Source organism: Sorex araneus, chromosome 3 (assembly GCF_027595985.1).
Source record: "Sorex araneus isolate mSorAra2 chromosome 3, mSorAra2.pri, whole genome shotgun sequence".
Classification (NCBI taxonomy): domain Eukaryota; kingdom Metazoa; phylum Chordata; class Mammalia; order Eulipotyphla; family Soricidae; genus Sorex; species Sorex araneus.
This window is the reverse complement of record NC_073304.1, coordinates 5,216,048-5,242,384: the sequence shown is the minus strand read 5'-3', so window position 1 is coordinate 5,242,384 and position 26,337 is coordinate 5,216,048. Positions and strand designations below refer to the sequence as shown.

The 26,337-nt window shown below is 52.7% G+C and overlaps 1 long non-coding RNA gene across 1 annotated transcript; it reads left to right on the top strand.

The window, feature by feature from the left end:
• Positions 1-752: 752 nt before the first annotated feature.
• LOC129403578 (uncharacterized) lies at positions 753-24,774 on the top strand. The gene is made up of 3 exons (XR_008629315.1): positions 753-1,025; positions 21,558-21,757; positions 23,350-24,774. It is a non-coding gene; the product is annotated as an uncharacterized LOC129403578 (long non-coding RNA).
• Positions 24,775-26,337: the final 1,563 nt, after the last annotated feature.

The window sequence follows — 26,337 nt, the reverse complement described above, 5'->3', positions numbered from 1 at the left end:
GAAGGGCCTCTCGCTCGGAGGAAGAGCCAATTTGGACACAATCTGAGATAACTTCATCGCTTGGCATCCTAAGCCATCGCCCAGTGCTGGGCACATCCTAGGTCCCGAGGGGAAACGTGCAATAAAAGGAACGAGCAGTCAGCCTGCAACGTGGCTTGGAGTCGGGTGTGGCTTGTGGAAAAGAACTGGTCCTGGGGATCGCAGCAGAGCCTGCCTGGATTCCCACCCACAGCCAGGGGAAGAGAACACAGCCCCGTTTTTATTATCAGGGGCAAGCGAGCATCCTAACAGGCAACTTCTGGGAGGCTAGCTCCCACTTGACCCTCAAACGAGGTTTGCAAAGTTCTGAAATGCATCCCCAGGGAGACATTCTTTGCAATATTTGTGCTACTTTGTAGCCAACTCTGCCCTGGCACTTAAGGAAAATAACTCAGTTATAAAATCCCAAATCACTGATGTTGTGATTATTATTCTTATTAATATGCATATGATAGAAGTTAGTGCCAAAATGACAGATTTATGCTTTTGCCAAGGTAATGAATCAAAGTAAGAAGGTAAAAGCTGCTATTACCCTAAAACCTAAAAGTGATAGACTTCTCAGGTTGGTTTTTTCCTTCTCTTGTGCAGATGGCTGATAATGCTGTTTATTTTTCTTTTTTTTAACCATCCCTCGCCCCCCCCAATTTTTTTTTTAAAAAACAGTAGAAATGTAATCAAGAACACAAATATAATAAAGAACACCAAACTAGCCCTTGAAACTTGCATTATTCTGGTTTTAAATTCTTTTCCTCTCTCTATTCTGGGAACTGCAGGGCCGTGGAGGAGCTGGGAGAGGGAGGACTCGGTTTTCCTGAGGACCCTCCTTAACAGAGAAACGCTGGACATCCCGTCTGCAGTCGGACGACCCTTACCTGCCTTCCAGCCTGGATCCATAGAGAGGCAAAGCGGAGAGGAATCTGGGAAGCGAAGGCAGCCAGGCCGGCAGGAACGAGGGCTGAAGGAGCACTGGAATCCCTCCGTAGCAGGTGAGTTCTGCTGTGTCCTGGGAACCCTCTTCCCTTGAATATTTCACTGGAGCCTGGAGCCTGCCCCGTGACCTCAATATATTGGCAATTTCAAGTCCCAGGCTGGGGATGTGGGACTTGAGGCTAAGGGAAAGGAGTGAATGTCCTTGACCAAGGTCATAGCCTGTGGCCCGGAAGAGTTCAGCTGTTTCGGGACTACATTCGTTTCCCTTAAACTCTCATCCACACACACTCCCCACTCCTATATACTGGGACCAACGACCTAATTTCTATTCAAATAGTATTTAGAAATCAGGAGATGGAGAAAATCCTAATTCTCAAGATCCTTGATAGGAGCCTCAGACAAATGTAGCACGGTAGCACTGTCATCCCGTTGTTCATCGATTTGCTCGAGTGGGCCCCAGTAACGTCTCCGTTGTGAGACTTGTTGTTACTGTGTTTGGCATATTGAATACGCCACCGGGAGCTTGCCAGGCTCTGCTGTGCGGGCGGGAGAGTCTCGGTAGCTTGCCGGGCGCTCCAAGAGGGACGGAGGAATCGAACCCGGGTCGGCCGAGTGCAAGGCAAATGCCTTACCCACTGTGTTATTGCTTCAGTCTCAATGTAGGACGACTAACTCAGAGTCCACTAAAGGGTCATGCATCAGTACACAATCCGAGCCTAGAGTGTATTTTATTATCGCCAGTGCTTGGTCACGTCTTTTCCAATGTTGCAAACGCATTATTTCCTGGGTTCTCAGATTCTGCCCGGGAAGGAAGGTGCAGCCTGAGATAGACTGATGAAGGGCACTTCCATATCGGGTGGTGGGGGAGTCACCGGCCACATCATCAGTTACCAATGATGGTAATCGGGGGTGTTTGCGGTCGTGCTTCTGTGCTTCTCTTTCAGGTCAGAATTCTCTGCCAGAATCAGTTCAGCCTACTTCTTGCTCTCCCTAAATCATCATGGTTAGGCATGGATCACCGATCCAAAGCACACAGAGCTTTGTAGCCAGCGTGGGAGGCTAGCTGAAGCAGGGGTCCCTGGACATGGTCTGAAATACTGGGGGCTGCTGGGGAGCAGGGGAAATGCATCGTCACGTGAAATGGAAAGAACCGGAAGTCGCTGGGTATCTGGGACCAACAGCAGGGAATTGGGGGAGCTGGCATTTCTTCCTGGGAGCAACTCATGGCTTGAATTGGCGTCCTACCCCTCCAACTTGTGCTTGGAAAAATAAGAGGCCACTATAGTCTCTCAACCTGAAGCCAGAGGCCAGGGGTCCACATCCTGTCGGCTGTGTGCCTGGCTCTGTTTCTTGACTCGTCATTGCCACACGAGGTGAGCTGGGGGTAGGCGAGTGTGCTCGTGGGCGATCAGAACCTGGGAGAGGCAGTTGCTAGAATCTCCGTGTCCCGCGTGCCCTCTTCTTGCTTCTGCCAGTGAAGCAGCTGCCTTCTGTCTGGGAATTTGCAGTGAAACTGCAATTTGCAGTGAAACTTAGGCAGTGAAACTGCAGTGAAACAGCTGCCTTCTGTCTGTCTGGGAATGTGGGGCTTGGGGAGATGCCCCCCTTCAGAGTAGTCCAAGTATTCATGGTTGAGTTCCACTTTTGTTTTCCTAATTGCCGTAGAGGTCAAAGGTTGCTGAGGATCAAGCTGAATTGCAACCCCACCCCACACCCCAGCCCAGCTGGTTTGGGGACCCTGTGCCTGCTCACCTTCCCTTGGTGGTTTTCTTGTCAATCAAAAGAAGCTAGAGCCTTCCTCGGGTGTGCTACTGAACTGTGGGTCAGCAACCCACGGTCTGGAATGGGCAGGTAGCATTAATCAATGCAGGGAACTGAGCTGATCATCAGAGATTGTACTAAAAAGCAGGTGGAGGAAAGCAAACTCTCTTCTTGACCCGAGAAGCACTCAATAAGCAGTGTGAAGTGAATAAGTACGCTGAGGAATGAATGCAGGGGCAAACTCCAATTACGGTATTTCCCCTCAAACTCTCTTACTCTTGTACCATTCAAATTGCTAAATTCATTGAAAAAGCACTAGACTTGCTCAAGTGGAGGTGATGGGTGTATTTCTCACACTTTCAATTTACAAAAAACAATAATCAAGGCGTCTTTCTTCTGTTTGCATTGAGCCTGTGAGACAGGAGAGAGGAATAGCATTATTACCAACCCGCACAATTAACAATGCATCTCTCTGTTAATTTCTGTACCCACCCCATATATTATCTCTGTTGTATATATAATTGTATCCAAATCTATATTTTCTTTTTTTTTAATTTTCTTTTTTATTTTTGAGTCACACCCAGCGATGCACAGGGGTTACTCCTGGCTCTGCACTCAGAAATTACTCCTGGCAGTGCTCAGGGGACCATATAGGATGCTGGGAATCGAACCCAGGTTGGCCGCGTGTAGGTAAATGCCCTACCCACTGTGCTTATCACTCCAGCCCCTTAAATCTATATTTTCTAATATTTTTCCATACCATATCAACACTTTTCTTGGATCTATTTTTCTGGTTGAGGCTAGCCAATGAGATGCAACAATTAGACGAAGGTCATCCAGTTGCTGAGAAGGGATCTAGAGCTCAAGACTTTGGCCCCCAATCCTGCTCTTTGAACTTTCCCCTTACTATCTTTCTCAATATAATTTTTCTTAGAAAGAAAAAAAAAGAAAAGGAAAGGAAATAAAGGTGTGAAGGGGAAAAATGAAGAAAGAGATTTTAAAAAAATAAAAGGAAAAGGATAGAAATAAAAATAGAGAAAAGGGCTAAATAAGAGAAAGGAAGGAAAGAATAAACAAGATAAAAAAGAAAAAGGAAAGACTGAAATAAAGGAGGTAGAAAGAAAGGAAATAGGTATAGAAAATAGGAGAATACTCGAGAAAAATGAGATCAAAGGAGGAAAGAAAATGAGAGTAGAAAGAAGAGAGGCAAAAAGAAAGAAAGGATGAAACAAAGAGAAATACAGATAGCAAGGAGGAGAGAAAGAACAGAAAGAAAGGATAGGAAAGAACGTTAGAAAGAATGAGAGAGGAGAAGTTATAGGAAGGAATGAAAGAGGAAAAAAGGAAGGACAAAGGCGACAGGAAGAATTGGAAAGGGTAATAGTGAGGGAGGGAGAAAGAACAAGTGAGCCTTGTCATTTCTTAATTTTCAAGTCACAGATTCGACCATATGTCCCAGGCCTCTGTCGCCGTCATTTCCATTAACTTAATGTTCTTAGTGTGGGGTAGCGACGGGGAAACGGTTTTCCGAAGGACTATTCACTGTACACAATGTGTGATTGATCGCTCTTCATCTAGATATCTTGTTGCCTGGAATTCTTAGTAACATTCTGATATGCCAGATTAAAAAAATAAAAAGAACAGTAGCACAGACAATTAGATTATTTTTTTGGAGGGGGCTTGGTAGTTAATAATAATATAAGCCACCGTTTATATCAGGATATTCTAAGAAAGAAACTGTGATGCAGATTTAAAGCAAGTATGTTTTAGAAGATCGCTCCCTTCGATTTATCTTCCTTTTCTTCTCTCTCTTTTTTTTCCCTCACTCGTGGCATTTGCAATGGCATAGAGAAATTGTATACTTGGACAGCCGGGGTGATTAAAATTTAAATAATTTTTTGCCTCACTTTTGAGAAGCAAAGAGTGAATTCCTCATTTGAAACAAATGATCAAATATTTCCAGAAGCCGACTTGAAGATTTCTCTTTATTCTTTTAAAAAAATTTCATAATCGAATTGCTATGAATGATTTGGCAGGATTGAAATATTGAATTTACCAGATTTAAACACGAGATCTTCTGTTCCTAAAAGCTTATATTGCTGCTTAATTTTACAACGATCACATTTTGGATTGGGTTCTTTGCCCTTTTAAACTCCTATATGTCCCCTCCCCAATGTGAAATTTACAAAAGGAAGAAAACATACATATTTTGTTTTTTAAATTGAGTAATAATATCCTAAAGAATGTATTTTCAGAGTGCCTTTCAGGCTAGGGGTTTGAAAAACATCAGCTGCTTCGCCTGGTGTGGGGTTTTGTTTATGCTCTTGTTTTTAGATCTATTTTTGGGCTCCCGAATTGAGTCCAGGTTGCCTAACAAATCAAAAGCAAATATAAAATGTACCTGGAACGTGTTCGAGTACTCGAGTCAAACTGTATTACAGCTTTGTTTTCTGCTATTGCTTTTCTGTGTAGGAATGATGAAGGCTGCTTGGCTTCCGATAGCCTGAGAAACGTCTTTCTCATCCACCACGCTCAACTCCTAATTTTTGTCTTGCTACCTTTGTGGAACTAGCCAAGTCAGACTCTCACGCACGGCTTGGGGCTGGGCGCGGGGGGCTTAGGAACTCTTGAGGCGTGGAGATTGGTTTTTAAGAAGAAAAAACAAAATGTGCTTTTTTCAAACGTCTGTTTCCCCTGATCGAAAGAAAAAAAACCCAGAGCCAGGACCTGAGCTAAGCGTCGACTTGTCCTGGTTTTCCTCCATTTGCTGAGGACTCCCGTTTCTTCTGCTGCGGCTCTCATTTATTTTGCCATCCGCATAGTGCACTGTAAACATCATGTAAAGTTTTCGAAGCTTAATTAACAGCTACAGGATAATGGCAGGCCAAGTTTCCAGAGACAGAGAAGCTTGGCTCCGAGAGACTCACGAGGCTTCCAGGCAGGAAGTCGGGAGCACGGCGTGCCTCTGCAGACAGACAGCGGGCTCCCCCGAGGGGGGCTGGACCCCCACGCCCCGCCCCTGCAGGCCTGGTCTCAGGACCCCGCTCTGCAGCCTCGAGGAAACAATTCTGTGTTATTGCACCAGCTGCTCAGAAAACACACTTCATGGCTCACAGGGGCGGCAACTGGTCTGGAACCCACCCTGAGGGGTCTTAGGATGGAAGGATTGTGGGGTGGGGGCCCCCCAGTCTGCAGTGGGGGCAAGACAGGGATTTGGGCCCGGGGTTCTCCACTCCTCCCTGTAGGTCCTTCTCTTGGGCCTCAGTTTTCCAACCCCTGTGATGGGTCCAAACCCAAGCTCTCTGTCTTGTGGGGCAGCTGGGCTTCTGTTTCCTCTGTTGTCCCACCCGCATGCCTGGAGAAGGGGTCATGTCCGTCCTCATGTCTCTGGGCCTCAGTTTACACAAAAGGGCGGGGCTCTGGCCTCTGCTGTTTTCTTTAAGATCAGCAGGAGGGTGTGACAGGCTGGGGATGGGAATGTGTTGTTTTGGGTTTTGTATTCAGGGAAAAGGGCTGGAGCGATGGCACAGCGGGTAGGGCGTTTGCCTTGCACGCGGCTGACCCAGGTTCAATTCCTCTGTCGTCCCTCTCGGAGAGCCCGGCAAGCTACCGAGAATATCTCACCCACACCGCAGAGCCTGGCAAGCTCCCCGTGGCGTATTCGATATGCCAAAAACAGTAACAACAAGTCTCACGATGGAGACGTTACTGGTGCCTGCTTGAGCAAATCAATGAGCAATGGGATGACAGTGATACAGTGCTACAGTGATGCAGGGAAAGTCAAGGCGGAGACCTTGAGGACCCACCACAGGGAGTCAGTCCACGTGGACAGAAATGACCTGTGGCCAGCAGCCACCCTTCTGCCCGAACCCCACACAGATGCAGTGATGGCCCCAGCTCAGGGCCCTGAAGGTGTCACTGGGCGTATCCTCGCTGGCAGCGCCTCCTGGAAACACCGCCACCAAGACCCTCAAGGAGAAACCAGACACGAGGCCAGGAGAGGTAGGACAGTGGGGAAGGTGCTGCCTTGCATGCATCGGCCCTGGGTCGATCTCCCTAGAGACCCCCTGAGCTTAGCCGGGAGAGATCCCTGAGCACAGAGCCAGGAGGAAGCCCTGAGCACTGCCTGGTGAGTCTCCGACCCCCTCCCCCACCAATTCAAGAATTCAAGCTCTTGAAGTTTGTTTGTTTTTTTTTTTTACTTTTTGGGTCACACCTGGCACCTGGCTCAGCACTCAGGAATTACTCCTGGCGGCGGTGCTCGGGGGACCATATGGGATGCTGGGAATCGAACCCTGGTTGACCGTATGCAAGGCAAATGCCCTCCCCGCTGTGCCATCGTTCCAGCTCCAAGCTCTTGAAGTTTTCTGCACTGTGGCCACACGGGGGTCCCCTGCACGCCCGGCAGGCCCAGTGCCACCAGGCCCCTGTTGTTGACGGTCCCAGGAAGGACTCTGAGAGAGGTGGGGGGCGCTGGGGAGATGAGGCGTTGCTGGGAGCTGCCCCTTGTTCTGGTCTCCCGGTCGGAGGGAGTGCTGGCAGAGACACCCCCTGTTAGGTGTCTCCTGCCTTCCTCTCTCCCCGACCCAGCCCTTCATCCAGGTCAGGCTGGGCTGGTTGAGTTTCTCCCGCTGCTGGACCGGGAAGGGAAATTCCTCTCTGCTCCCCGTGTGCTTCCCCGCTTCTGAGGAAGCTGAACAGAGACGCGAGACTCGGGCCTGGCCGGCAGGTGGGGGTCTGGGCCCTCCGATTTGTGCTGTATCAGGCTGTAGCAGGGGCTGGAAGAATTTCCCAGGAGTCCATGCGACGGCCGCTTTGCATACGAAAACCAGGGCCCGATGCTCTTGTGACCATCAGGACATTTCGAAATAAAGTGAAACCAACTAAGAAAAACAAGAGCCACTGGACAGAGAGATGGGAGGGAGCAGGCGGGGCTGGACAGAGGGGGTCCTGGCCAGCCCGGGGGGGGGGATGGGGGTGGGGGGAGTGCCTGCCTCTACCTCCCCTCCCAGATCAGGAGCCCCCAAGAACTGTGTCCTGGTCTGTGGGTGGGGTGCACGGGGGAGAGGGGAGGGGTACAGCACTGCTGACCTGTCTCTCCTGAGAGATCTACCTGGAGGATGGAACTTTCCAGAAAGAAGAAAGATTTCTTTCTCCCGTCCCCACCCAGACGTTACCGAGTGGCCGCAGGGTGGTTGGGCAGCAGAGCAGAGAGACCGTGGTTTGGTCCCGGCACCTGCCCAGGCTGGACAGCTCAGCTTCCAGCCCCGCGGAGTCCTTGCTTGGGTGGACACTGGGCAGTACTCTGAGTCCGAGCCAGCCGGAGTTCCGTTTGTCGTTGTTATTATCTTTGCTCCGCCCTGCCTTTCCTTTCTCCCTCGGCCCTTGCACGCCCCTAGACCCCCCGTCTGGGGCACCTGTCTGCATGACCAGGGACGCAGTGCAGAGGGGACTGTCAGGGGGGGAGAGCCGGGCACCCCGAATCCCACGTGCTGCACCCCTGCTATGTATGACCTGTGTCAGGGCAGGGCCTTGCTTGCCTCCGCTTTCGCCCTGACCTCCACCTAGGATGAGGTGGGGGGGCACGGGGAAGGGGGCCTGAATGAACGTCTCTCTCTGTCTAAACCTGTCTGAATCTGTGGGGTGCAGGGGGGAACCGGGGTGAGCTCTTGCCCAGGCCCTACCTTGACTGGCCAGAGCCGCTGGTCAGAGAGTCGGGTTTGGGGCCTTCATGTCATCGTCTTCCGTGTCACCGAGCCCAGCACTGCACCCCTGGCCCAAGGGTTCTCCTGCCTGGACTGGGGCCTTTCCTCAGCTGCCACCCCCTCCCTGCCCTGCATTCCAGCACAGGGCCCCGCCCACGGGACCCCCCAGAATGCGGGCGAGAAAGAACTCGAAGGGCTCAAAGGGCTTTCAAAGGGTATCCTGCCACCAACCTCCCATCTTCTCCCCGGGTCCGGCCCTTCATCCTCGTCACCCAGGCTGGTCGAGTGTCTCCGGCGCTGGGACTTTGAAGGAAATTCCTTTATGCTCCTCGTGTGAGTGCTGCAAGAGGCTGGCCTTGGGGTCTCCTGTTTGTCTGTGCTGTGTAAACCCCTGAACTGAGCCGTTTGGGGACACTCGGGGCCTCATCTCCTGAGCCGGGGGGGGGGGGGCAGCTCGCCATCCGTGCACGGAGATGAACAGTGCCACGCGGGGGCAGGCAGAGAGCAGCCACCGTCTCGGACAATTCTGCTCTGGGAAGCGTCTTCCCTCCCAGCTCTTCTTGGACTCGGGGCAGTGGGGGGCGGCGGTCACCACCGCTGTCTCTAAGGTAGCGTCTGCGGCAAGGAGGGTGGGGTGGATGGGGCCGGCTCCGTGTTCCCTACAGCAGGAGAAACGGAGCTGATGGGGGTGGGGAGCCTTCCTCGGGGGAGGCGGTGGGGTTCCTGGTCAGGCCCAAGAGCCACACCTTGATAGTTTTCTGTGTTTGTTTGGCACTTGGGGGCCACGCCCAGCGTTGTAGTGACTCTTGGCAGTGCTCGAGGGGGACCAGCTGCTGTTGGGGATGAAACCCCGGCCCCCGGCCTGCCTGCAGGGCACATGCTCAGCACACAGAGTCATCCCTGACCCTACCTGGCTCAGTGTTAAGGGAGACCGGACGGGTCCCCTGAGTCACGAAGCCACCACCACCACCACACACACACACACACACACACACACACACACACACACACACACACACACACACACGTACGTTATTTCCCTGGAGGAGTCGAGGTGGATTATTTTGCGGAGGGGGGGAGAGGCTTTGGCATCCCTCGAGGGAAGCACTTTTATTAGAGCTGAAGTCTTCCACGCCTGCCTCTGCTACTTGAAAACTCTTTGAGCGCTGATGAATATGGATGGAGGGTAGCCGCCATGAATATGGACGAGCAAGCGGGGCGCGAGGCGGGTGGGTTACTACTTAACATTAACCGCCGGTGACCTTTCCTCCCGGCTGACGCGGTGCACGATTAGCCCGGGAAGGGTCAGTCCCGGATGCTTTTTTTGCAAAATATGATTAGTCACTTCTTGCCACGCGCGCTTGGCCCCGGACCCGATGTGCCATCCTATATAATTATTAGAAGAATCTTCTAATTTTATTTGAGATTCTAAGCTGACACCCGTGTCAAAATGCCGTGCCACCATCTTGTGTTTAATTTCTCTTTTGTGAGCCTCATCTGGGACGGCCAGAGATTTATGCTCACAGGAAGCACCCGCCGGGTTTGGGGGGGGCTTTTCTTCTCGTCCCAGTTACCTGCCGGAGCCGTGAGCTGGCGCTTGACAATCCTCCCCCTCCCCGGGTGGGTCACAGCCCGTCCCCGCCCGTCCCCTTTTGCAGGGTCAGCCGGGCTCTCTCTGCGTGACCCAGCCGTAGTGTGACACCCCCAGCCCTAGCAGCTCCCAAACTGTCTCTGCACTTTTTGCTCCTCTGCCTGGAATGTCCTTCCCTCTCGTCACCTGCCCGCTGACCCTGGTGTCCAGGCCTCAAGAATCAGCGTGAGCCTTTCTCGCTGCAGCCCACACTTGTCTTCAGAGCCGGGGTCTCCCTCCCTCCCTCCTCTCGTCCTCCGCACTCTCTCTTCTTACACCCCCGTTTTTCTGCGGCTGTGAAAGGCTGCATGGAGCTCTTGCCCAGACTCTGCCCTCCGACTTTCTGGGTTTCTCTTTGAATTCGCCCAGCCCCCTTTCCGAGCCATGTGACCCCGTTTGTGTCCCCAGGTTCCTGCACGCACCCGGCAGTTACCCTGCCCAGGGAGGCAGTGATGTGGCTTCTGTGCTGGGAAGCCCGGTGGGCACTGTGGTCCGAGGGCTCGGCACGGCTGGCCTGCTTGCTAACTTTGGGAGGCGGGAGAGGGGCAGCTGGTCACCCTGGCAGGCCCAAGCCTGCTTGGTTCCAGTTTGGGGCTAGCAGTTTGCTCCATGCAGTGAGGCCCAGCCAGCGGTTCTGCAGCAGAAGGAAGGGCGCACACCCCCCCACCCCCAACGGAGCCCAGCTTGCCGGAGTGAGCAATTCGTTTCCCCTTCTGGTTCCCTCCCGTGCTCCCACCTGACCCTGTGGGGGCTGGAGAAACGGAAGATCCCAAAGGAGGTGGGTGCTGCCGAGATCAGTGCCGGGCCCTCATGCCTGTGTGGGATCTCTCGGGCTATGCAGGGAGCACCCGCTCGTTTTCTTAAGAAGCCCCCCCCCCCACCAGTGATGTCCTGAGAGAGCCAGCTGGTGAACGGGCGGGGGGGGGGGTTAGGGGTTAGCATTCATTGTGACCCACCCAACACGGGAGAAGCATCAGCAGGGGTCCCCACTGTGAATGCGGGGCGTCAGGAGCCGCCCGAGACCCACAGGTGTTGGGGGAGCATTCACTTCCGGTTGCCCAGGGGATGGGGCTATCAGGAGGAGCACCCACTCTGAGCAGCCGGCGAGTGAGGGTGAAGCAAACAAACACCCGTCAGGAGCACCACAGTGCCCGAGTTTATATCCCACAACCCGCTGCCGGCTCCTTGGGCTGCACCCCCTCCTTAATCTCACTAAATCCCTGCTTGGCCCCGTTTCTCTCCGGAGCCCGCGGGGGCTTCTCGTCCGAGGGAGTCCTCTTTTGTCTTTTTGCTTTTCACAGGTTCTGCCTCATCCCCCAGACCCCTCCCCTTCCTCCCTGCCTGTCCAATCCTGTTTGTGTCCATTCCCAGGCCTATTCTCCTCCAGACACCATCCCCCCTGCACCCCCAAACTAACGACGCCCACTGGGTACTCCCTACGTCTCCGTCTCCGTGTGGGGTGTAGCTTGGTCCTCTGCGTGGAGGTCTTGAGCACTTTTCTGTGGGGTGGGGTCTCATTCCTGTTCATGGTGCTGAGTTGGGGTCTTATACACCCCCAGGCCAGGCAACAGGGAAGGGAACAGGAAGCAGGAAGGAGGAGAGGAAATGGAAAGAAGGAACCTTTCCGTTTTGTCAGATGAGTGAGAAATACTCAGGCAGAGGGTTTCAGAGGCAGAAGGGATTACCTGGGCTGGTCAGAGCGTCCAAAGTTTCAGATGAAAAACCAGAGCACAAACTCCTGTTTTTTTTTTTTAAAAAAAAGCCCGAGGAATTGACTAATGCCCGGTTTTGCATTTATGAACAGACAACCGTGTATTTTGTGATTTCGTGCCCACTCTGATTTAAGTAGCGAGTATTAAAAAAACATAAATGGAAATGATTGGAGCACCATGAATCAAAGCATTATGCAAGTATTTACTTCGTCAGCAACCTCAACTAGAAACAATGGCTCTTTGTTTCGGAAAATCACATATTGCTAATATCAAATCGTGCGTTGAAAGGCGTCTTTAATCTCACGTGAAAAATGAAAGTATGTCTCTCGACCAGAGACCGGGGAATAGTTCTTTCACAGTCCCTGTGAGTGGCACACTGCCGTCGTTGCTGGGGAAGATGGCGTGGAAGGGGACTTTTCTTTGCTAGTGGCATGTGACACGGCAGAAATCAAGGGCATTGTTTTTTGACAAGGTTTGAGGGCTACGTGGAGAAACAGCCTGGGTCTGGGAGGTGGCTGAATTCAGAGCACTGACATCGTGGCTCCGACAGGAGGGATGAGGAAGGCTCGTTCACTAAAAATATAATGGCAGGTGTAAGAGCGACGGCATTCACCGCTGTCAAAGGCATTTATTAAGCACCCACAGGTACTTGGCAGCCGGCTCTGGGCTGCACCCAGTTCGACAGACGCCCTATTTATCCCGCGCGCCATTGAGCGTTTGCCTCTTTTGTTGGAGCACAACTTCTCCCCTTGTCAGTGTGCTGAGAGACACTCGTCATTGTTGGTGCTGTCTGGGTTCTGATTGGCACGGGGGAGGTGAGGCTTTTCTCGGGCTTCTTCTAATTACACGGCACAGGGCGGCGTTCCATGGGGCAGGGACCCTGTCCCCATCGTGGGCGGGCTTGTCTCTTCCCGGCCGTGCCTGACGCTGACGAGGGGGTTGGGGAGGAAGTCACTGGGCTGACCGTCGTCTCTGTGCCCAGCTGTGACCTTTACTCTGGTACGTCCTGTGCATGCCCAGGTCTGGCTGTGAGCTAGCCATGGACAGGGAGTGTTCCCCAAATGCTTAGAGCCCCCAGCTCATGCTGTGGGGGAGCCCGAGATGAGAGGGATTGCTGACTCGTGGGGCAAGGCAGGCAGAGAATGCTCCAAGAAGAATAGAAGGTCACGGGTGCACTCATTGGATGCTCATTAAAGCGCGTGCATGTGCGCGCACGTACACACACACGCACAGACACAGACACAGACACATACACACACACAGAGACACACACCTCTCCAGTGGATCCCAGAGCTGGGACTCGGGTGTGAAGGCTGGACAGGTTCTCGGCACCACACGAGGCTCCCCAAGCTACTGCAGAAGGTGCTGTCTGTTGGTGTTCCCTGTATCCTGAGGTCCCCCGCTACTCCAGCTGTGGGGGTTGGGGGACCCCAGGGCATAGTAGCTGCCAAAGAATGCGCCCAGCCCCCCGACTGACTTGCAAAGACAATGATTAGCATTAGTGGGCAATAAACACTTTTTGCTGGGCTGGCATTGCAAGTTGCACCGTGCAGTTTCGGAGGGTTGGCGACACGCATCGATCAACCCCAGGACACTGGTTCTCTCTGTGACCGTGGGTGGCGTTGCTGTCTGTTTCCCTAGCCTCGTGCGACGGGAGCTGAGTGGCGGGAGCCCAGACTTTCTCATGAGCCCATCGTTCCCCCTGGCCAGTGACCACACAGCTCTTAGACCCCGTATCAGCCCTGCCGGCAGGAAGCTCAGGAACAGGCAGCCACTGAAGAAGAAACTCCCGAGCGCTAATTTCTCCTGAACGAAAACCCTTCGGAGTCCCCCTTTGCGTCTCTTTTGCCCTATGCTGTGTGCATATTTCTCTTCCAAACAGCCTTCCATCACGCTGAAAGCATTTTACAAACATGCCACATGTCAAAGTTAATTATCGCGTGGACAGAGTTGGTGTGGATTCATAGGCGTACATGCAGATACACACCCATTCGGGCACGTAGGCACTCCAAGCCATCCCTCTGTGTGTACAGACACCCCCACCCCCACACACCCCCACACACTCACACACACACACACACACACACACACACACACACACACCATTCACTCAGGTGTGAACGGGGCTGGTCATCCACTCAGCAAGCTGGACCCAGCATCTGCTCCTTGCCAGGCACTAGAAGGTTCTGGAGGGATCTGGCCTTCTTTGGGGGGTGGGGGAGGCAGGAACTCCCTCTTACCTGGGGCCCCGGACCTCGCTTGTGAAGGAGCCAGACCCTAGGGATGAGGGTTGAATGTGCTAAAATGCACTGGGCGTGGAGAGGGGAGGGGCCGAGAGGAGTGAGGGCAGCTGGTCCTTGAACTCTGCCCTCTCGCGCTTGGCGCCCGTCTGGCGTCCTTCCCTCTGGCCTTGCTGTGGTGCCGCCCCTTCCTCATCCACAGGCCCCCCCCCCCCCGTCCCGTTCAGCTTAGCCCTCGTGGCTCCTGCAGCTTCCTCCCCAGCACGTGGCCCCTTGCGTGGCCCTGTCTCGCGGCCTCTTTGTCCGGGGGGCCCCCTGTGGGCTTCTCACCGGGACACTGCTGGGCGGGGAAGGTGGGGTGTGCTCCCTCGAATTTCTCATTTTGCACCTTTGGCTGCCCTTCATTTTTTTTTTTTTTTTTTTGCTTTTTGGGTCACACCCGGCGATGCACAGGGGTCTCTCCTGGCTCTGCACTCAGGAATCACTCTTGGAGGTGCTCGGGGGACCCTGTGTGATGCTGGGAATCAAACCCGGGTCGGCCACGTGCAAGGCAAATGCCCTCCCTGCTGTGCTATAGCTCCAGCCCCCTTTGCCGCCTTTAACCCCACCCGCAGGACAAGGTCAGGGGCTGAGACCCGAGAACCAGAGCACCAGCCGCCAACTGCTCTAAGCTTCAGTCAGGGGCCCTGGTGCCCCCCCAGCTCCCTCAGCCCTTCCTCCTGGGGCCTCCGCCTGCTCCTCTCTCCTGGGCGCTGCTGTGTTTCCTCACGGCTCGGCTGCCACCTCTGGTGCCAGGTGGATCTTCCCAGTTGCTCTGGGCAGACCGCTGCTGGCAGGGCCGGTGCGGGGAGGCAGGAGGTCAGGAGAGGCCTGGAGTGTGTCCCTTCCCTGCCCAGGTTCTCAGTGGGGAAGTAGAGGCAGACAGTCCCATGGCCAGGGGGTCACTGACTTAGATGGGCCCTGCCAGCCAGCACTGACCACCAGGACCTGACCGTGAGACGTCTTGGGTTCAAGTCAGAGCGGGCGATTGCCAGTGGCCGCAGCTGTCCACTCGCCTGCCTGATACTTTCCTGGGACGCGGGGGCAGCGGATCCGAGTCTTTCCCCCAGAGCCCGAGTGTTCGCCGAGCACAGAGAAGGGGCTCAGAAAAGCGGGGCACCCGGGACCCCCGAGTGAACAACACAGGCGCTGTCTACCCCTCACAGACCCTTGAGAAGGGTGAATGGACACACTGCAATTGGGAGGTGGGCCAGAACATTCTAGAAGGAGCAGCCGGCACCCAGGCAGGCCCCGAGTCCGGAGTGTACCGGCAGGTGAGGAATAGCCAGAGGGCGGAGGCTGGGGCTCACAATTCCTTTCCCTCTGTGGGGAAGGAGAATTACACAGTGGCTTATTTAATGGTTTGGGGGCCACACCAGGCAGTGTTCAGGGCCTCGGGGGACCATATGTGGTGCAGGGGGTCAGCTGCATGCAGGGTAAGCACCTCAACCCCCAGACCATTCTCTTCCCCCCTTATTTTTGAAAGCATCTCTGTCCAGCATTAACTCTGGGTCTTATGGTTTTGAGAAGTCTGTCCTAAAGCAGAAACTTCATGTTTCTTTCTTTTCTTTTCTTTTCTTTTCTTTTCTTTTCTTTTCTTTTCTTTTCTTTTCTTTTCTTTTCTTTTCTTTTCTTTTCTTTTCTTTTCTTTTCTTTTCTTTTCTTTTCTTTTCTTTTCTTTTCTTTTCTTTTCTCCTCTTCTTCCCTTCCTTCTCCCTCTCTTCTTCCCTCCACTTCCCTCCCCTCCCTTCCCCTCCTTTCCCCTCCCCCTCTCTTCTCCTGTCCTATCCTCTTCCCTCCCTTCCCGTCCCTCTCCTCTCCTCTCCTCTCCTCTCCTCTCCTCTCCTCTCCTCTCCTCTCCTCTCCTCTCCTCTCCTCTCCTCTCCTCTCCTCTCCTCTCTCTCTTCTCTCTCCTCTCTTCTCCTTCCTTCCTTCTTCCCTCCCTTCCTTCCTCCCTCCCTTTCTTCCTTCTTTCCTTCCTTCTCTCTCTCCCTTCCTTCTCTCTTTTCTTTCTTTCTTTCTTTCTTTCTTTCTTTCTTTCTTTCTTTCTTTCTTTCTTTCTTTCTTTCTTTCTTTCTTTCTTTCTTTCTTTCTTTCTTTCTTTCTTTCTTTCTTTCTTTCTTTTCTTTCTTTCTCTCCCACACCTGGTGGTACTCAGGACTTACGGCTCACTCTGTGCTCACTGTGCTCAGTTCACAGTGCTCACTGGGATGCTCTGTGCCCCACTCCTGGTGGGGCTAAGGGAACTGTCCCATCCGGTGCCTGGGATCAAACTGGGCTTGGCCTCATGCAAGGCAAAGGCCTCAATTCCTCTGACCCCAGAAACTTCATTTTTAACTCTGAGAGGGAAGGAGTTCCGCATGCACCAACGTTACTTTCTTCCTTATTTTTCTAAAAAAAAAAAAGAAAGAAAGAAAAAGAAAGAAAGAGAGAGAGAGAAAGAAAGAAAGAAAGAAAGAGAGAGAGAGAGGAAGGAAGGAAGGAAGGAAGGAAGGAAGAAAAAGGGAGAGAGAAAGAAAAGAAAGAACGAAAGAAAGAAAGAAAGGGAGGGAGAGAGAGAGAAAGAAAGAAAGAAAGAAAGAAAGAAAGAAAGAAAGAAAGAAAGAAAGAAAGAAAGAAAGAGAGAGGGAGAGAGAAAGAAAGAAAGAAGGAAGGAAGGAAGGAAGGAAAGAAAGAAAGAGAGAAAGAAAGAAAGAAAGAAAGAGAGGGAGAGAGAAAGAAAGAAAGAAAGAGAGAGAGGGAGAGAGAAAGAAAGAAAGAAAGAAAGAAAGAAAGAAAGAAAGAAAGAAAGAAAGAAGAAGGAAGGAAGGAAGGAAGGGAGGGAGGAAGGAAAGAAAGAAAGAAAGAGAGAAAGAAAGAAAGAAAGAAAGAAAGAAAGAAAGAAAGAGAGAAAGAGAGAAAGAAAGAAAGAAAGAGAGGGAGAGAGAAAGAAAGAAAGAAAGAGAGAGAGGGAGAGAGAAAGAAAGAAAGAAAGAAAGAAAGAAAGAAAGAAAAAGAAAGAAGGAAGGAAGGAAGGGAGGAAGGAAAGAAAGAAAGAAAGAAAGAAAGAAAGAAAGAGAGAAAGAGAGAAAGAAAGAAAGAAAGGAAGGAAGGAAGGAAGGAAGGAAGGAAGGAAGGAAGAAAGAAAGAAAGAAAGAGAGAGAGAGAAAGAAAGAAAGAGAGAGAGAGGGAGAGAGAGAGAAAGAGAGAAAGGAAGAAAGCCCACTTGTCGGTACATTTCGGAACCCCCCGTCTCCCGGCGCGGTTTGGGTGCCTGACATTTAAAACCCGGGAGCTGCCTCCAGTGCCGCGTCTCTCGGAAACGATGAATTTCAAATGAACTCCGGCTAACGTGGCGCTTCCGAGAGGCGCCAGACACGCCGTCCCCGGGGCTGCAGGCTCTGCCGGAGCAGGCTCAGCCCAGCCCGGGCAGATGGCAGTGCCCGGCCGCCTCCAGGGAGCACACAGTTACCTCTCCGCCCGACAGCCGCTGCCACCTCCTTCCTCCCCAGTTGGGGCCCCCCCCGGGGGACGTGGCTCTGCCAGGGCAGAGGCAGCCCCTGGCTCCTCGGCCGCCTTCCTGGCATCGTCTGGTGCCCGGGATCAAACTGGGCTTGGCCGCAGTGTGGGAGTCGGGTACGGGCAGCCTTGGGCACGGAGAGGACTTGATGGTGTTCCCTCTGGGCCCCCGAACCACGGCTTCCCGAGTGAAGGGTGTCTGTCGAGGACCGTACCGGGGTCAGGGGTGTTAAGCCACAATGATCTCAGCGATCGCTGTGGGGTCCCTCTCGGCCTGCGTTTACGTGCTACCTGGCAGGACGGTCTCCTCCAGCGGGGACATCCCAGCGGTTACCAGGGTGGCCGGCAGGATTCCTGCAGAGCACCAAGGTCACGTTCTGTGGGAAGGTGATCACTGTCACTGTCACTGTCATCCCGTTGCTCATCGATTTGCTCGAGCGGGCACCAGTAACATCTCCATGGTGAGACTTGTTGTGACTGTTTTGGGCATATCGAATACGCCATGGGGAGCTTGCCAGGCTCTGCCGTGCGGGTGGGATACTCTCAGGAGCTTGCCAGGCTCTCTGAGAGGGGAGGAGGAATTGAACCCGGGTCAGCCGCGTGCAAGGCAAACGCCCTACCCGCTTGGCCCCCTAATTTGTTTGGAGACCCAGCCCTTGTACCTCTGGTTCAGCTCCTCCACGGGGTGGGCCTGGCGCCGGGTCCTTCTGCAGTAAGGACAGAGACACACCCTTTCCTTCTTAGCCTGGAGGTCACGTGTGTTCACTGAGGGAAAACGCGGAGCCAGATGCAACTAGGAAAGGAGACGAAAACGCATCTGTGTTCTCACCAGCCAGCCGCAAACAACTGTGAATGTATCTAGACCCCTGCACGCACCGTCTATGCATCAGCAAACACACCCCGGCATGAACAGGAAACCATGCTCTTTGGACTTTGCTCTTTTTTGGGGGGTAGGGTAGGGACCCTCGGTGGTGCTCAGGGGAGACTTCTGCTTGTTGCTTGGGGGTCATTGTGGTGGTGCTCGGGGCGGTGAGGCCACGGGGTTCATAGCCCACCCTACTGCAGGGCCTTCGACTCTCTCAGCAGCACCTGTAGGAGCCCCCGGGGAGGGTGTCAGGAGCTAAAGTGTCTGTGGCCCATGGTTGATGCTCTCACGGGCTCTGCGAAGACCTTGTCCCGGGACCATGGCCCAGCCCTGAAGGTGGGCACAGAGAGGGACCACCTGGCATGAGCTTTGGCAGAAGCTTGGGCGGCTGATGTATCCCACATCTGCTTCAGTGCACGGGGTCAGGGGTTCAGCTTCCTGTCTTGTATGCAGGCACCTCACTCGGGTTCAATCTGATACTACGTGGTCTCTGAGCATCACCTGGGGTGGCTTTAAGGTCTCCAGCACCATCGAGGGTCCCGGAGGGGGGCTCTTCAAACCATGGGCCCCGAGCAGCATCGTATCCGCAGACCTTGCATTGAACTACTGAGCACTGCCAGGAGAGACCCCCAGGTTCCCTGAACCCCACTCGGAAGGGCCCCAAATCAATCAGCCAATCAAAGCGGCACCACTGTATTTCCAGGTTATCTCTCTGCATGCCTAAAAGCATTCAAGCCTGTTTCCTGTGCCACCCGGGACACGGTCCCTAGGGCCTATCTGACTGTCCACGAAGTTTACTGGCCACGTTCCCTGGGGTAGGTGAGTGAGGCCCTCTGCACACCAGATATTAATCTGTGACTCAAGTGCCCCGGGTGCCTCCCAGCCAGGAGTGTGGAAAGGGGAATGTCCTCAGACCCTGGAGATATTGGCTCCCGTTCCTGCTCTGGCTACTTGGAAACCAACCCAAGAGTTGAGTGAACAAAGTCTCAGTCCAAACTCTGCCCTCCAACAAGCAAGGGTGGGGCTGGAGCCGGAGTCCAGCAGGTAGGGCATTTGACTTGTGTGTGGGGGACCTGGGTTCAATCCCCGGCATCCCCGATGGTCCCTGGAGCACCGCCAGGAGTCATTCCCGAGCCCAGAGCCAGGGGTCAGCCCTGAGCATCTCCCGGTGTGCTCCTCAAAAGCAAAATCAACAGACAAACAAAAAACAAAAACAAAGAAGGAAGGGCCTGGGGGCGGGAGCAAGCCCAGCCCCACCAGGAGCCGGGGGACCAGGAGACCTGTGTCCCTGTCACGGTCCCGATGGATGGGCATCATCCCCAGACGTCGCCTGCCAGCAAGCAGGGTGTCTTGACACATTTTCGGAGCGCGCCGGTTGCGGAGCTGAAGAGGTGGTGTCCAAAATAGCATATTAGAAGAAAAAAAAAAGTGGGAGCTCGGGGCTGCGCGCGAGTGGGAGGGGGATGTTAATTGAAATCTGACGCTGCCAACAGGAGCCCTGGAAGGGGCCCAGTCAGCATTAGGCTAATTAAGACATCTTGAAAACGGAACAGGTTGGACGGTCTGAAAGAAGAATCGAACCCACCGAGAACTCCATGCCAAGCCCCGAGACTGCTAGCCCGAAAACAGGGAAAACAAATAAACATGAGAGTGGCCGTGGCCGAGGGAGGCCCCGCCGGCGGGGAGGAGAGAGAGGCCAGACCGGGGCCGCCGACCACTGCGCTTCCCAGCCCTGGCCGGAAGGTTCCGGAAGCATCTCCCTGGGCTGGTGGGCTGTGTGGAGGAACAGAGCTGGGAATGAGGAGCTAGGAAGTTGGGGAGGCCCCTCCGTATCTGTCAGGGTGCACTCTCCCCAGACTCACCCCCCCACCCAAGGGAGACCACGGAGCCCACAGACGAGGACGGGGCTTCCTTTGGAGCACTGAGCACGGTGCAATTTTTACAATATCTGAATGTGTCTTCTCTGGAGGCTACACGCTGCCTTTGTTTCCTGCGGCCAATCAAAAAGTCTTTATTTTAATGAGTTGCTAAATAAAGTAGTCGCTCCACAAAAAGCACAGAGAAGATGCCTAATTTTTAAGGTTGTGCTAAGTGCCGGAGCGCCCCGACAGCCTATATTTAGTATAATGATTTATTTGCTCCTTCGGAAAGCTAACAATTTACCGTAAAATTTTGGATACAAAAGGTGAGGTTATACCCATGGCACGATATAATCAAGTGTTACTTGGTACATAGGAAGATTCCAGTCCTACCAAAAAATATTTTGACAAGACTTAAAATGGTTAAAAGTTAATCGTATTTGCTCATTATTGGAAAGAGTCATCTCCGAGCCGACTGCATCCCAATAAATATTTCTGTGATTAGGAAACTTGTTATATTCCAACAGCAAGTTTGCTCAAGCCTTAAATTATTTTTCATAATCTGTAAATAATGTTGACATTACTTTGGCATTATAATAAATATTAAGGCTCTTTGGAAGTGACTATGCTGACTTCGATGCCTGCCCAACAAAACACACTTATTTTTATTATTGGCAAATAGGGTAAGGAATCATTGCTAACCGTTTCCCGCATTTGGCAAACAGGCTGACATATTTCATATTATCATTACATTTGTTTGGGGGCTCAAAAGTCCTATAATTAATATACTAATAAACTCCTCAGGGGCACTATTTTCCAGAAGCTTTTAAAATAACATAATCGTCGAAGGCTTGCTTGCAATAAATAGCGATTGATAATAAAACAGTTAACTGGGTGGTTTAACCAATATCTTTTAGGAAAACAGCAAGTAATGCAACTTTATAGCATAGGGAGAAATAAACAAGAGATAAAATTAAATGTTTTGCAGGGTGTTTTTTGGCGAGCATGGATTGCGATGGAGGGACAGGGAGGGGAAGGGGCCCAGAGAAATGGGTATTTTGGGGAGGGAGTACGCCTGGCCGTGCTCAGTGCTTACTCCTGGCTCTGCACTCAGCGATCATTGGGTGGACCGTGGCAGACCACACGGGATGCTGAGGACCAAACCTGGGTCGGGCACATGCGAACCTTATCTGCTGGGCTATCTGCCTGGCCCAGAGATGCATAATTTTAATTTCCAAGGAATGGTCCCATTTCAATTATTTATTTATTTTTTTTGCAGGGGGAGGTTCACACCAGGCAATGCTTGTGGATTACTCCTGGCTCTGCACTTAGGAATTACTCCTCAAGGCTAGGACAAGTGGAGACGTTACTGGTGCCCGCTCGAGAAAATCGACGATCAACGGGATGACAGTGACAGTGACAGTGCTCAGGGGACCATATGGGATGCCGGGAATCAAATCTGGGTCAGCTTCGTGCAAGGTAAACGCCCTACCCGCTGTGCTATTACTCTGGACGGTCCATCTCTGCGGGCATCTCCTACCCGCTGTACTATTACTCTGGACGGGCCATCTCTGTGGGCATCTCCCTCCTCTCGCCCCTCCCTTGTGCACAGGCCGCATCGTCCACCCTTCTCGGCCACCCCATGTGAGGCGGGCTGGTCTGCGTGGACACCATTGGACGTGGCAGTGCTGTCCAGCTGGACCCTCACAATTGCGCCTCCAGCCTGTCCCTTCTGTGCCCGCAGGCTTCATGATGCTCAGAGCCAGCGGGATTGGCGCCTTTGACCCCCGGCCAATGGACGAGACAAACACAATGAACTGCCCAGGCTTTAGGTCCCGGCACGGCCCTTGGTGGCCTCACAGGACATTTATTCAAAACACTATCGCTCCCCACCACCCCCGTGGGCTCCCCAAAGACCACTGACAGACAATGAGGGCAGTTAGATCAGGAGCTGGGGGATTCCACAGAGCCACCCGGAGCACCACTTAGATATGGAGTCAAATCACAGCAATTTCTGATTCCATTTTTGCCCATGTAGTCAGTCCCTCATCAGAAAGACCCCAAGCAGTCTTAATTTATACTGGCCTGGTGCATTTTTGTAGTCAGCAGATATCTGCTACTTATTCTCTTCTCTCCTGCTATCTTATTCTTTCCTGGGTGCACTTTTGCAAACCACTTGCAATTTAATACCTAAACTATCCTATCCTAGGGCATATCCCATCCTTGGTGTTTTTTGTCTGTTTGGCTTTTTAATTTTGCTTTTGGTTAGGGGGATGAAATCCCACAATGCTTTTCAGGGATCTTTTCTGTGGTGGGGGGGGCGGAGGTCACACCCGGCGATGCACAGGGGTCACTCCTGGCTCTGCACTCAGGAATTACTCCTGGCAGTGCTCAGGGGACCTTATGGGATGCTGGGAATCGAACCTGGGTCGGCCGTGTGCAAGGCAAACGCTCTCCCCGCTGTGCTATGGCTCCAGCCCCAATTTTTCAGGGATCTTTGACACGGATCGTTGTGTTTCTCAGTCCTTTGGTCCTTCATTTCTCCAGTCCATGCAGGGGTGTCTGTGTGCCCCCAGCACTGAATCAAACCAAAGATGAAGCATTGGTAACCCCAGGCTGGGGTGTGGGGTGGGGGGTGTAAAATCAGCAGGATGGGGAGAAAGAAGCCAGCAAATACTCGGATGAAATCCTGCAGAGGTGAGACAAACCCACCAGAGGATCCAGAGAACTCTGCACTAATCTTCCTGAAGGTTCCCGCAGCCCGCATCCGAGGTTATTGTAACAGTAGGGGGAGAAAGTTGGGGTGCAGTGTTTGGAAAACTAGGGAGCAATGCACAGATGTGGAGAAATCATCACCCATTCGTGGCTACCATCACGACTAGGACCGAGCAGCGCCCCCCACCTGGCCCAGATCAGGCTGGGGGGAGCGGTGCTCAGGGGGGCTTTCTCTCCGGGACGGCCTGCCCTGTGTTCTACACGGGTGGGCCTCTCGACGCCGCGGAATCCCTCCCTGCTGCTGGTCTGATTAATCGACACCCAAACTCTTTGATTCTTTCCCTTCTCTTGCAAAGGAACAGGGAGTCGACTTCAGGCCTCTTCCCAGGTTGAAGGAGACGGGCCTCACTCCTACCTGAGGCCCCCGTCAGTACCAGCTTCCTCCCGGGGAAGGTCCCAACGGAGCTCCTGGCTCGGAGACAGCGCCCCAACCCCTGCCCCGGGCCTCTTTCCATCTGCCCCTGCCTGGGCTTCCTCCACGACCCCTGTCGGAACAGTCGCTGCTGTGTGTCGAGTCCAGGGTCACTGGCCCCTGGTCCTGGTGGAGTGTCTGACCCCGGCGTCTAGTGGACACTTAGTAGACGCCTCCGGAACATCGCAAGGCATCATCCTCGAGGAACCTATGAAGACCCTGAATTCCAGAGAAGTGGAGCTTTCCTTAGGACACCCCAACAAACTGGTGACCTGTCCTCTCTGTCCTCTGCTAGGACATCTTGCCTGGCCTCCTTCTCCCTCTGCGTGGACATAGCAGGGGCACGGAACACCCACGGCTGTGCACTCCGACTCAACCCACTTTCATTTAAAATATTTATACATGTATATTTATTTTATAAAGTAGCACTGTAGCACTGTTGTCCCATTGTTCATCGATTTGCTCAAGCGGGCACCAGTAATGTCTCCATTGTGAGATTTGTTGTTACTTTTTTTTTTTGCATATCAAATACACCACGGGGAGCTTACCAGGCTCTGCTGTGTGGGTGGGATACTCTTGGTCGCTTGCCCGGCTCTCTGAGAGGGATGGAGGAATCGAACCCGGGTTGGCTGCGTACAAGGCAAACGGCCTGCCTGCTGTGCTATCGCTGCAGCCCATTTTATAAAACAGTTCACAATATTTCATTGCATGTAATATTCAAACACCAACCCCATGACACCCTATTTCGGGTGTTTCCATCCCTGCCCAAAGCAGAACCGAAATAATATATTTTGTATTGTTTGTTATGAAAAGCCACTGGAAACGTTGTCAGAAGTTGATCCTTGTGTGCTTTTATGTATATATGTATATCTTTAAAAATAGATATATCCCTCTAAGATTGGTTGCCTCCTACTTTGTGGCGCAGCACACTCGGAGTACGGGTCGGGTGTGTGGTATGAAGGGTCACACTCGCAGTGGCGCCGTCCTGTAACAGATTCACTCGTGGGTGAGGCTTGGCCCGAGCCTGTGGAGAGTGGCCGTGAGCATGGTGGCGGTTGAGTTCTGGAGGTTTCCAGCTGCCGGGCTGGGTCCCTTGGGGCGGGGAGGGCTCCCACCCACCCCTCCGGGACACCCCAAGTGAAACAGCCTGGCCTGGGGTCCGGTGGCATGGTTATGGCGGGTGTCGCGGTGTGCTCCCTTCCGGGAGAGAAGGACTTGCGATCTGGATGGAGGCCGATGACGAGATTATCTGGCGCCGGCCAGGGGTGGCTTCCGGGCGTGACTGCTGAGTTGCCGGAGACAGGGGGATATGGACAGGGGATCTCCGTTCCCAGTCCCCGTGGGACCCAGAGTTCTCATCAACCCACTTTCTGGGGCCTTCACTCACATATTTGTTTGATGGGGGTGGTCTGCTTTTGGGGGACAGTTGCTAGTGCGGTGGCCGATTTGTCAGCATGGATCTCTGGCCCTGCCCAGCTGGCCGTGTCCTACATGGACCACACATGTCGGAGGAATGTCTGAGCCTGCCTGGGCAGCAGGGCTGGGCCCTGCCACCTTGGATGGGTAGGGCTGGCCCCAGAGGCCTCTGGGAAACTCCTGCCCTCTCTGGGGGTCCCACCAGGACAGGGTCTGGCCCACACCAGAGTTGGGGGGAGGGTTGAAAAAAGCCAGGGCTGGCCTTCAGGGACGTGCTGTTGGGAGCAGAGTGACGGGTTGAGTGTAAGCAAGGACAGAAGAGGGCGGAGACCTGGGGGTCCACATGGGACGGGCTCTCGGACCTCAGGCCTCTAGGAATTAAGTGGGGGCAGGCCTGGGGGTGGATTCCTGTCGCAGAGGGCATGGCTAGCATGGACGGGGCCTGAGTTCGAACTCCGGCACCTCAGGGTCTCCAAGCCCTGCTAGGAATGGCCCTTATATAATTTTTTTTTCTTTTTGGGTCACACCCGGCGATGCATAGGGGTTACTCCTGGCTCTGCACTCAGGAATTACTCCTGGCGGTGCTCAGGGGATCATATGGGATGCTGGGAATTGAGCCCGGGTCAGCCGCGTGCAAGGCAAACGCCCTACCCACTATGCCATCAGTCCAGCCCCTAAAAAAATATTTTTTAAATGGGTTTTGGAAGTTTGTCTCAGCCTTTGCCTCGCAACGAAAAGATGAACATTTATCCTTAGATTTCAGACTTAGATTCCTCACCTTAACCTCTGGGTGGAAAAGCTTGTTTGATTTAAAGAGAGATATCTTTTTTTTTGGTTGTTCTTACTAGAAACTATAAAAAGGTGGTGGCAGAAGTTTTCACAAATTAGAGGACGGTGTTAAAGATTTTTTTTTTTAACTATGTTCAGATACCAGATACATGTTACAAATGTGTATTTGCATAGAGGAGGCTTTTAGGCCTCTTCTATGCTTCTGGTATAAAATCACAAGCAGCTCTTTCATCTCTGTACAAAGGCATTTACACATATATAAACACATATATAGAACATATAGATAAATATACAAAAATTATATAAATACTTATATTTATATAAATATTATATATATAAAACAAAGCAACATATACATGCATATAAATATATATTGCTTTGTTAGTGGACTACTCCTATTTTTGACTCTGGCTCGGTGCTTAGGGATCCCTCTTGGCAGGGCTGGGAGAAGTCTGTGTTAGCCACGTGGCAGGCAAATGCCCTCCCTGCTGTACTCTTCTTTCGGCCCTAAAATAAATTTTTCATAATAACCTGTTTCCCCCGAGTGGGCTGTGTCATACTTTAATAAACCATCCCTCGATATTTAGAACAGCTTCCCACTTTTCATGGTCGTAAAAATTCTGGGAAATGATCTACTTGGATCCCTAAATCATACATCACATCTCTG